Source organism: Pipistrellus kuhlii, unplaced genomic scaffold (genome assembly GCF_014108245.1).
Source record: "Pipistrellus kuhlii isolate mPipKuh1 unplaced genomic scaffold, mPipKuh1.p scaffold_m20_p_19, whole genome shotgun sequence".
Taxonomy (NCBI): Eukaryota; Metazoa; Chordata; class Mammalia; order Chiroptera; family Vespertilionidae; genus Pipistrellus; species Pipistrellus kuhlii.
The window spans coordinates 4,731,466-4,742,292 of NW_023425504.1; positions in this window are offsets into that span (position 1 = coordinate 4,731,466).

The following is a 10,827-nucleotide window of genomic DNA, read 5'->3' on the forward strand; positions in this document are numbered from 1 at the left end:
CATGATGTTTGAGGTTTGTTCTACATACATAAACATATTTGAAAGGTATGATGAGAGGGGTAGTAGATAAAACAAAATGGCAACATGCTATTAATTATTGAAGCTGAGTGATGCATACTGAGTGATTCATTATACTCTTTATTTTCACGTATGCTTGAAAAATTCCAAAATAAAGTTAAAAAAAACAAAACACACACACACAAAAAAGCATATATTCTTGAGTCTGTCTGCCTGTCTGCCACTCACTAGACAATTGGACTTTTACAACCTTTCTGTGTCTCCTTTTCCTTGTATGCAAAATGAGGATAGTAACATTGCTATAATATACGGAGTCTTTCAGGATTATATGAAAGCAAAATATACAGGACAAGGTCTGGCACACAGTAAGTGCTCAGTATGTGTTAGCTATCATTGTCATCATTACCACCACCAATGAAAAATAGTAAGTTATCTGCCCAAGGCTATCTACTGAATCATTATTCTGCAAATATTTTCTATAAAGGGTCATTTAGTAAATATTTTAGACTTTGTGGGACACGTGGTCCCTTTTCCAAATACTCAACACTTCCCTTGTGGCATGAAAGCAACCATAGGCAATACATAAATGAATGAGTGTGGCTGTGTTCTAATAAAGTTTTATTTATAAAATCAGGCAAAAGGCAAGATTTGGCAGTGAGCTGTAGTTTCATAACCCTTGTAGTCTATGGAGGAAGGAAAGCAAAAGCTAGGTATTCTGCCTCTATGAATGAATTATCCAATCTTCTTTCTTTTATTAAAATACTAGTGACCCAGTGAACGGATTCATACACATTGAAAGGAAATTAATTAGAAGGTGGCCGGTGGGGTGGGACTGGGCAGTTGGGCCAGATATGCTCTGAAGCCAACCTCCCTCCCGTGGTCCCTCTCCAGTTGGCCTCACCTGGGGTGGCAATGAGGCTCAAATGGAGTCTGTGGAGTGAGTGGGGTCCCTCTGGCAGGTAGGGTCCCTTGGCCTGACCTTCGGGGATTGGGCCAAAACTCGAAACTGACTTTCCGACATCCCCGGAGGGTTCCTGGATTGTGAGAGAGTGGTTCTTGGGTGACGTAACCCCGAATTTGGCTCCCTTCTCTGTGGTTTCGAGTGTGTCACCTGAGAATCACAGCTGCCAAGTCACCGCAGCTCGACAGCTCCTGCATTTAGTGCCTGTCCCCTGGTGGTCAGTGTGCATCATAGTTACTGGTCCAATGGTTGGACAGTTGCTTAGGCTTTTATATATATATATATATATATATATATATATATATATATATATATATATATATTTTATTGATTTCAGAGCAGAAGAGAGAGAAAGATATTAATAGAAACATCAATGATGAGAGATAATCATTGATTGGCTGCCTCCTGCACAACCCCTACTGGTGATGGAGTCTACAACCTGGGCATGTGCCTTGAACAAGAACTGAATACTGACCTCCTGGTTCATAGGTCAATGCTCAACCATTGAGCCATCATGGCCAGGCTATCCAATCCTTTTTCAACTAAACCAAGCCATGTCATGAGAAAGATGTGGGGGGGAAAATCATGGTTTTGACAAAATACAAATGTCTTTTTGCAAATTATAGAGCTAACTTTCGAATGAGCGCACATACACTTAAGGCTAAAAACCTGCAGATTGTTTTTAAAATGATAACATGGAAGATAATAGTTCTTAAATCAACTTTCTTCCATCAAACTGGAAAGAGCTCTTTTCTCTCTTGACACCCTCAGTCACTGCAATGTTACAGAGAGCCTTGTTAATTTTTTACAATTATATTACTTTATTCATAGTTGCTCTCCAACTCAACTATCATAAAAGAAATAAATTAGCCACTTCTTGGAGATGTCTCTTGGTTTTGATAGAGGGCTCTTAGATCCAAAGCCATGTGTCAGGAACTCAATGTTATGGGGGAGGGTACCCCTAAGGCATGGCATTTCTCTCACTTCATTATCAGTGTTCCCAGCCCCCAAAACATACCATCACAAACTTTACAGACACCTCTTACTTTTCAACTCACTGCATGGGGGCGCTCCCATTTTTCAGAATGTTATGAAAGCAAGACAATCTGATGGACTAGTCTTCAAATTTGACTTCTGAAATGTTAAAAGTTAAGAAACATAATTAAACTGCAAGTGCATTAACATTTATATAAAATATAAACCAAATGCTTATCCTGATTCACCAAACAAATTACACTTTGAACATTATAAAAAACCAGCTACTTATCACCGGCACCATTTGAAATTATTGCTAGTACTACAACTCCAAATGCCTAAGATGCCTTAAATACAAACCCTGAACATTTACATACTGATTTCATGAGCAAAGCAAAAGGTATTTGCCGGTAACAGTACAGGACTCAGCAATTTTATTGTCTGAGTAATCCTGGTTCGTTCTGATATGAAAATTCAATTATTTTAGAATGGGCCCTCTCATTAAATTTTGACAAGCAGCACAAGCTCAGTACCAGTTATAGCTAGAAGAGACCGGGGGTGCCTGATAGCACCGCACTGAATTTTAAAATGTAGTATTTTTGCAGGACAAGATTATCTGACAATTTTGTATTAAAAGAAGAAAAAATTAATCAAATACATTGTAATATTCAACATTGGTATATTTGGTCTTCTTTTTACAGATATTTTACTCAAAATTTGCTGCAAAAATGTTTATTGCATGCTTTCCCCCTGATTTTACAATTGAGCAATGTACTAGAAAAATATGTATATGTCAGTAGTGAACAGGAAGTATTTGACTACACATTTTTACCTACTGCTTCCTTTATCAATTGAAATGTATTTGTGGTGCTTATAAATGTGATTTTCAGAAACAGAAATGACTTTATTTGCATATAGCCTGTTTTTATTGGGAGGCTTATTGTCCAAGAGAAATCTGTTAGAGCAACTTTTGAGCAAGCCTATTGTCTTTTAAAGCAGAGGTTACAGCTTATCGCATCATGCAAAGAATAAACAATTTTATTATTTCCCATAGGGTTAAAAGAGAAATAACAAAAGTCTCTAGCTCTGGTCTGTAGAGTTTATTTTTGATTTGTTTTGTTTTTTCCTGTGGGTGCTGTGGCTCTCTGCCAAAGATGTTTTTCCATGGTCCAATATGTCTGTCCATACATGGTCTGTCATGAAGAGAGGCACGCAAACAGTTTCTATGTGTGGCTTTACTAACAAACATTCAACATAGGAAAAGGAGCTAGCCATAAGGTCAACAGCTCCAAAATCTGAATCTGAGAGAACAATAAATAATAATGTGAACTGTAAAGCAAAAGAGTGCAGAAAAAAACACTCTCCCTGCAGAGGCTGACTGAAATCAAGTACTGGGACCCAACAGCAGGTCTGACTGACTATGGTGATATTCTTAACTCTCCTCTTCCCTGGTATTTCTCTCAGCACCTTTAACCTCTCTGAGCCTTAATAATCCATATTTGGTCAGTTGCTTGTTAATTCTTTCTCCCTATTACACACACACACACACACACACACACACACACACACACCAAAAAGTAATTATCATATCTTATTGAATCAATTTTAACTTTGAGAAGTTTTTTAGAATACTAGATTATGCCACAAACTTCCAATTAACTTTCAGGGCCTTTAAGTTTGAGCTTAGTAACTTATATAGAGCTGTTTAGTAGAATACACTCATTGGAATAATAGTATCATATATTTTTTTTTAAGAATAAGAAGAGAAAGAAAGGGTAGACAGGGGAACCAAGCCAAGAGTTTAAAATACAAATAATTTCAAGTTTTGTAGCTGAAGAGAAATATAAACTTAAAGATCAGTTTGGCTTTCTGTTCTCTGACCTACAATCCTCACTGGCAGAGCTAGCTGAATTAGAAAGTAATGTTCTGTATCCTGGCATACCTCAGAAAACTTTTATTCAGCTTTAAGTTTCTCAACAGAAACTATGCAGGCTAGAAGGGAATGGCAAGAAATATTCAAAGTGATGAATAGCAAGAACCTACAACCAAGATTACTCTACCCATCAAAGCTATCATTCAGAATTGAAGGTCAGATAAAGAGCTTCACAGACAAGAAAAACCTAAAGGAGTTAATCACCACCAAACCTGAAGGGTATTCTTTAAGAAAAGGAAGAAGAAGAAAAATGTAAAGATAAAAATTATGAACAACAAAGTGACAACAAATACATACCTACCAACAAGTTAATCTAAAAATCAAGTGGATAAAAATATCTGATAAACAGAATGGACTGATGAATATAATAGAATCAGGGACACAGAAAGGGAGTGGACTGGCAATTCTCAGGGGAAGGGGGTGTGAGGGGTGTGGGAAGAGATATGGATGAAGACAGTGGCAGTGGGTAAGAGCATGGGGTGGGGTGGGGAATCAGGTGGAGGGGAGCTATGGGGGGCAAATAGAGAAACACCTGTAATAATTTTAACAAGAAAGATTTATTTTTAAAAAATAGAGTAAGATTTAAAAGGGCTACTAAAGAGATGTTTTATTTGCAATGTGTGAATTTAATTGACTATTCAGGAGAGAGAAAAAAACAGCTTAAAAAATTTCAAAGCCTTTTCTTTATATAGTATTGGCCTGCCTTCTCCCTTCTAAAATATTTTTTCTCCCTCTTGTAATTAGTATTTTCTGGAGGATGTACTTTGAAACCATGTGAATATTCCATTCTTTATCATACTTTTAAATTCATTCATTATTTATTTTGATAAAATTGTCTCCGATGTAGCCAGTAGAAGTGCCTTCATATTGGCTTACATGTCTTTTAACATGACATCATTATTTGTTTAAAGTTTAGACAAATGGGGAAAATTTGAAAATGAACTGTATATTTGAAGATATAGTGAAATAATGTTAATAGTTCTAATGGTACTACAAATATTAGATTATTTTATTAAGGAATATGCTGAAATATCAGGATGTCTGCAGCTTCCTTTAAAATAGTACAGGAATATATGTATTCTTAGCTAATAAAAGAGTAAAATGCAAATTGATCATGCCTCCACTACACCCACAATCCACTCCCACCAGCCAATCAGGAACGAGTATGCAAATTAATCCAACCAAGATGGCTGCAGCCACAGAGAGAGCAGGAGGCTTGAGTTACCCTGGCAATGGAGGAAACCAAGTTTCTGCCTTCCCTGGCCTGCCTTGGCCTCCATTTAAGACTACAAAGTTTCAATTATAGAAGATAAATAAATCCCAACAAAAATGGTTGCGACCATGAAGCTGGAGAGAGCAGGAGGCTTGAGTTGCCCCCGGTGATGGAGGAAGCCAAGGTTCTGCAGGTCTGGCCTGTCTTGGTCTCTGTTTAAGGTTACATAGTTTAAATATAGAAGATAAATAAATTCCAACAAAAATGGCTGCAGCCAAAGAGCAAGAAGGAAGCTTGGCTCTGCTCAAGGCTACAAATTATAGAAGATAAATAAATCTCAGATATCAAGGCCTTTGCTTGGCTCACCAAGGGGCATGGTCAGCCTACAAACCACCACCCAGGCCATCCCACATCCCAAGGGAACCTTCACCCTGATCTAGGACACCCGTCAGGGCAAACCAGCCAGCCCCCACCCATGTACCAGGCCTCTATTCTATCTAATCCTATATAATAAAAGAATAATATGCAAATTTACCATCACTACAACACACAAGATGGCTTCATCCATATGGTCAAAGATGACTGCCCCATGTGGACACAAGATGGCGACCATAATATGGTCAGCAGGGGAGGGCTGTTGGAAGGGACCAGATCTGCAAGGGAGGGCAATTGGGGGCAATCAAGCCTGCAGGGGAGGGCAGTTAAGAGTGACCAGGCTGGCAGAAGAGGGTAGTTGGGGGCGACCAAGCCTGCAGGGAAGGGCAGTTGGTGGGGATCCAGGCCTGCAGGGGAGAGCAGTTGTGGGGGTGGGGGGGACCAGGCCTGCAGGAGAGGGCAATTCGAGGAAAACAGGCTGGCAGGGGAACAGTTAAGCATCAATCAGACTGGCATGGGAGTGGTTATGGGATGATCACACTGGCAGGCAGAAGCAATTAGGGGTAATCAGGAAGGCAGGCAGGTGAACAGTTGGGAGCCAGCAGTCCTGGATTATGAGAGGGATGTCTGACTGCCCATCATGATTGGGCCTAAAGGAGCAGTTGGACATCCCTCGAGGTGTCCCAAATTGGAGATAGTGTAGGCTGGGCTGAGGAACACACACCCCCATGTATGAATTGCATGCACTGGCCCTCTAGTATGTATGTATGTGTGTGTATATATATATATATATATATATATATATATATATATATATATTGAGAGAGAGAGAGATACAAAGAGAGAGAGACAGAGACAGAGAGATATAGAGATATGAGAGAGAAAGCAAATATGACAAACTATTAAGAAGTGCTGAATCTAAGAGTCTACAAGTTTTTATTGAATGTCTTATTATTTTTACTTTTATATATGTGTTTAATTTTTTTTCATGTTAAAAAGTAGAAAATGAAAATAAATGACAACTAAAATATATTTCTTAAAATATATTTATGATATAATTGTGGAAATTTGAATGTTGACATAATAATGAGAAATTATTTAGGAGTTATATGGGTATTGTTATATTTCCAAAAGTAGAACATACCGATAAGTATTACTGAAGTGTTTAGATGAAATGATAAGTTGTTTGAGAAATACAGTGGTTTAGGAATATAAATGAAACAAGATTGGCCATGAATAAATAATCGTTGAAGGTAGCTATTTCCCCAAAGGGCACTAGATCCACAAGGGTTTATACATATTTTTTTTATCATTATCTCAAGGATAAAAAATATTTTTATCTCCTTTTAGCCCTTCAACTACATTATATTTAACTATATAATTTTCTATATCATTGGTAGCATGAAAACATTCCCAATTTATTTCACTAGGGTTGCAAATGCCTTACAACAAACCTGATAAACACAGCAAAAAATAAGAAAATTACTATCAGACTAAACTTCTCTCAGGATACAAATATAAAAATTTTAAATAAAACATTAGCAAACATAATTCAACATTATATTAGAACACAGGTAGGAGAAGAATGCATTCTGACCTATTTGAGTCTTCCCCGGGGGGGGAGGGGGGAGAGGATGAATGGCCCAATATTAGTAATATATTGACATAATTTATTACATAATCTGGTTGAAGTAGAAAAATTGTATAATTATCTCAATAGATGCCCAAATTGCATTTGATAATTCAACATCCATCCTTACTTGAAAAAAAATAATAAACTAGGAATAGAAGAAATCTTCTTAAACATGAGAGAATGTTTACGATCAAAAACACCTAACAATGAAACATAAGAGCCTCTCACATTAAAATCAGGAACTCTATAAGGGTATCCATTATCACTGCTATTATATGAATTATCATATAAATTCTAGCCACTGCAACAAAATAGATATTTCTTTTGAAAAAAGAATAGGCAAAATTATCATTATCTGTAGAGGACGATATGACAGCCTAGAAAATTCAAGAGAAAAACTACTTTAAATAATAAAAAAAATCCAGCAATTTCAGTAAGGTATATGTAAACTCAATAGACTGCCTATGCAAGTAATAAGACATTAGAAAATGTCATGAAATAAATACTATATAAAATAACACAAAAGTAATTCATAAAGCATAAGTTAGAAACTTAGGTTCAGAAACAGACCAATGCACAATATGGGAATTTAGTATATAATAAAATTATATTTCAAATAAAAGTATATTCCTGTCACCAAATAAAAATAAAAATACATTCAGAAACATATTCACATTTTTATTTTTAAATATATTTTATTGTGTGGTTTTCTTTTTACAGAGAGGAAGAGAGAGGGATAGAGAGTCAGAAACATCGATGAGAGAGAAACATCGATCAACCTCCTCCTGCACACCCCCCATTGGGGATGTGCCTGCAACAAAGGTACATGCTCTTGACCAGAATCGAATCCGGGACATTTCGGTCTGCCGGCTGACGCTCTATCAACTGAGCCAAACCAGTTTCGGCCATATTCACATTTTTAAAAATTAAAGAAAAGCAATGAAGGAAATATAGAATATTTTTAAATCTTGGAATAAGGAAGACGTTTCTAAGTATAACATAAAACTTTAAAACCATAAAGCAAGAGTCTGAAAGATTTAATTCCATAAAATAAAAATATTTGTAAAGGAAAAAGAGACCATAAGCAAAGTTAGTAAATGAATGAAAAAATGGGGAAATTATTTGCAAAATAAGACAAAGGGCTAATACTGTGACTTTGTAACCAAATAGAATAAAGAACTCTTATAAATACCCCCCAATAAAAAATGTGTAAAGAATACAAACTAGCAATTCACAGAAGTGTTCTAAATAGCAACAAATACAAATACATCAGAGATCAGCAAACTAGTTGCCTGTGGTACAAATATGGCTGCTGCCTATCTCTCTACATATTGAAACACAATCACAGACATTCAGTTACATATTGTCTATGGATGCACCACACTACAATGAGGCAGAGTGTAGAAGGTGCAATAGAGACCATGTATCCCACAAAGTCTAAAATATTTATTATTTGACCCTCTACTGAAAAAAAGTTGCAGAGGCCTGGAATATTTGGTCAAACTCACTAATAATCAAATATATAAAAGCCAAACCACAACAATACTGTTATTCAACAAATATTTACTGAGCACTTAGTTTATACTAAACATTCATTTTGCCTATTAGAGTAACAAACACTAAAAAGCATGATGTTGTCCAGTAATGGCAAAAAGGTAAGAAATAAACATTCTCTTATACTACCGGCTGAAGTGTAAAATGACACAACCATTCTGAGGGCGATGTAGTAAAAATAACAAAAAAATAAAAACATTAAATGAACATACCTTTGATCCAGCAATTTATGTCTGACATTTTATCCTAAGAAAACAGTAGCCCCAGTGTATGCAAATACATGTATAAGGATAACAATTACAGAATAGTTTATGTTAGTAAAACAACTAAAACATATAAATGTCAATCAGAATAAATCGATATAAAGATAAATAAGTATATATTAAAGGAAATGTCTATTTATAGATTCATGGAAAAGTCTAAATTATATATACACCAAATTGTTAGAAATGGCTATTTCTGGCAGGTAGACACAATTCTCTGTTTTTTAAACTTTTTAAAAATAATAAGACAAACAAGAAGATAAAAACATTTCTAGAGATAGAAGGGTAAATAAAGCTTACATTACAAATTAAGAGGATGACCGGACAGTGTTGCTCAGTGGTTGAGCATTGACCTATTAACCAGGAGGCCACGGTTCAATTTCTGGTCAGGGCCCGTGCCCAGGTTGTGGGCTTGATCCCCAGTGTGGGGCATGCAGGAAGTAGCTAATCAATGATTCTCTCTCATCAATGATGTTTCTATTCATCTCTCTATCCCTCTCCCTTCCTTTCTGAAATCAATAAAAATATATTTTTTAAATTTTTAAACAAATTAAGAGGAAATAATCATAAAAGTGGTGTTGAAAAATTAGCTAAAACAGATTACAGAGGCTGTGTAAGCTTCAAAATTGGCAAGGATTGTTACTCTGATTTAAGTTTGTTTTCACTTAGATTTACTAGTGAAACACCAGCAAAAACAGGGCAGAGAATATGCAGATCAAGAATACAAATGGGTCTGCCACCATAAGACACCTTTGTGTAAAATAGAAAAAGGTACCCCCTCCTTCAAGATTTGTAACTCCAACCAGTGCACATGAAACCTGCTCTGGAATTCAGCCCCACCTTCTTCCTCTATTGGGCATCCTTGTATATATAGGGCACAACTTGCATCAACTGTGGCAACTCTAGTTCCTTATTTCCTCCCTAGTTACTTGCATAAATGACCAGTGAATTTAGCCTGCAATAAGTGATTAAGTTACCAGGTCAAATGGATAAGACCTCATATTCACTGCCTTCTACATTTCTAAGCCTAGATATGTCAACCCTATAAAGCCAGCTAGTACCCTAGGCAGCTTGCCTCAGAGGATAGAGCATAAGCCTGTGGAATGAAGGTTTCTGGGTTCAATTCTGGCCAAGGGTTGCAGATCAATCAATGACTCTCATCATTAATGTTTCTATCTCTCTCTCCTTTTCCCTTTCTCTCTGAACTCAATAAAGAAATATATATATATCTCGGGTCTAGTAATAATTAATGTCGTTTTTAAACATTCGTTTAAAATCTTGCTTGGCATTGACTTGTATTGACATAACCTTCAAACACGTGGTATCGACAGAACGTGTGAAGTGCAATTAACAAGTTTTGCTTGAAAAAGTTTGTGTTTGGTTTGGTTTTTGTTGCAAAACTAGGGCTAAGAAGATGGCGGATGAAGAGCATATTCGGCACTGCATGCTTTACGAGTTCCAATTAGGAAGAAAAGCAAGTGAGGCTGCAAAAAACATCTGTAGTGCTCTTGGTCAAGATGCAGTTAGCACCAGAAAATGCCAACGTTGGTTTGAGAAATTTTGCGAGGGAAATTTTTTGTTAGATGACAAGAGTGGTCGAGGCCGTGTGTCCAATTTTGATCAAGAAGCTCTTCAAGCTCTTTTGGTGCAAAATCCTCAAATTACCCAACAAGAGCTTGCGACAACTTTAAATTGTTCACAAAAAACAATTTCCAATCAATTGCGTGCACTTGGCAAAGTCCAAAAGTTTGGAAAATGGGTTCCTCATGAGTTGACCAACAACAACAGTCATCAAAGAGTCACAATTTGCAGTTCGCTCCTCTCTCGTCAAAACCGTTTGCCGTTTTTAGAGCAAATTGTTACCGGAGATGAAATATGGGTGCTGTATGTTAATTTGAAAAG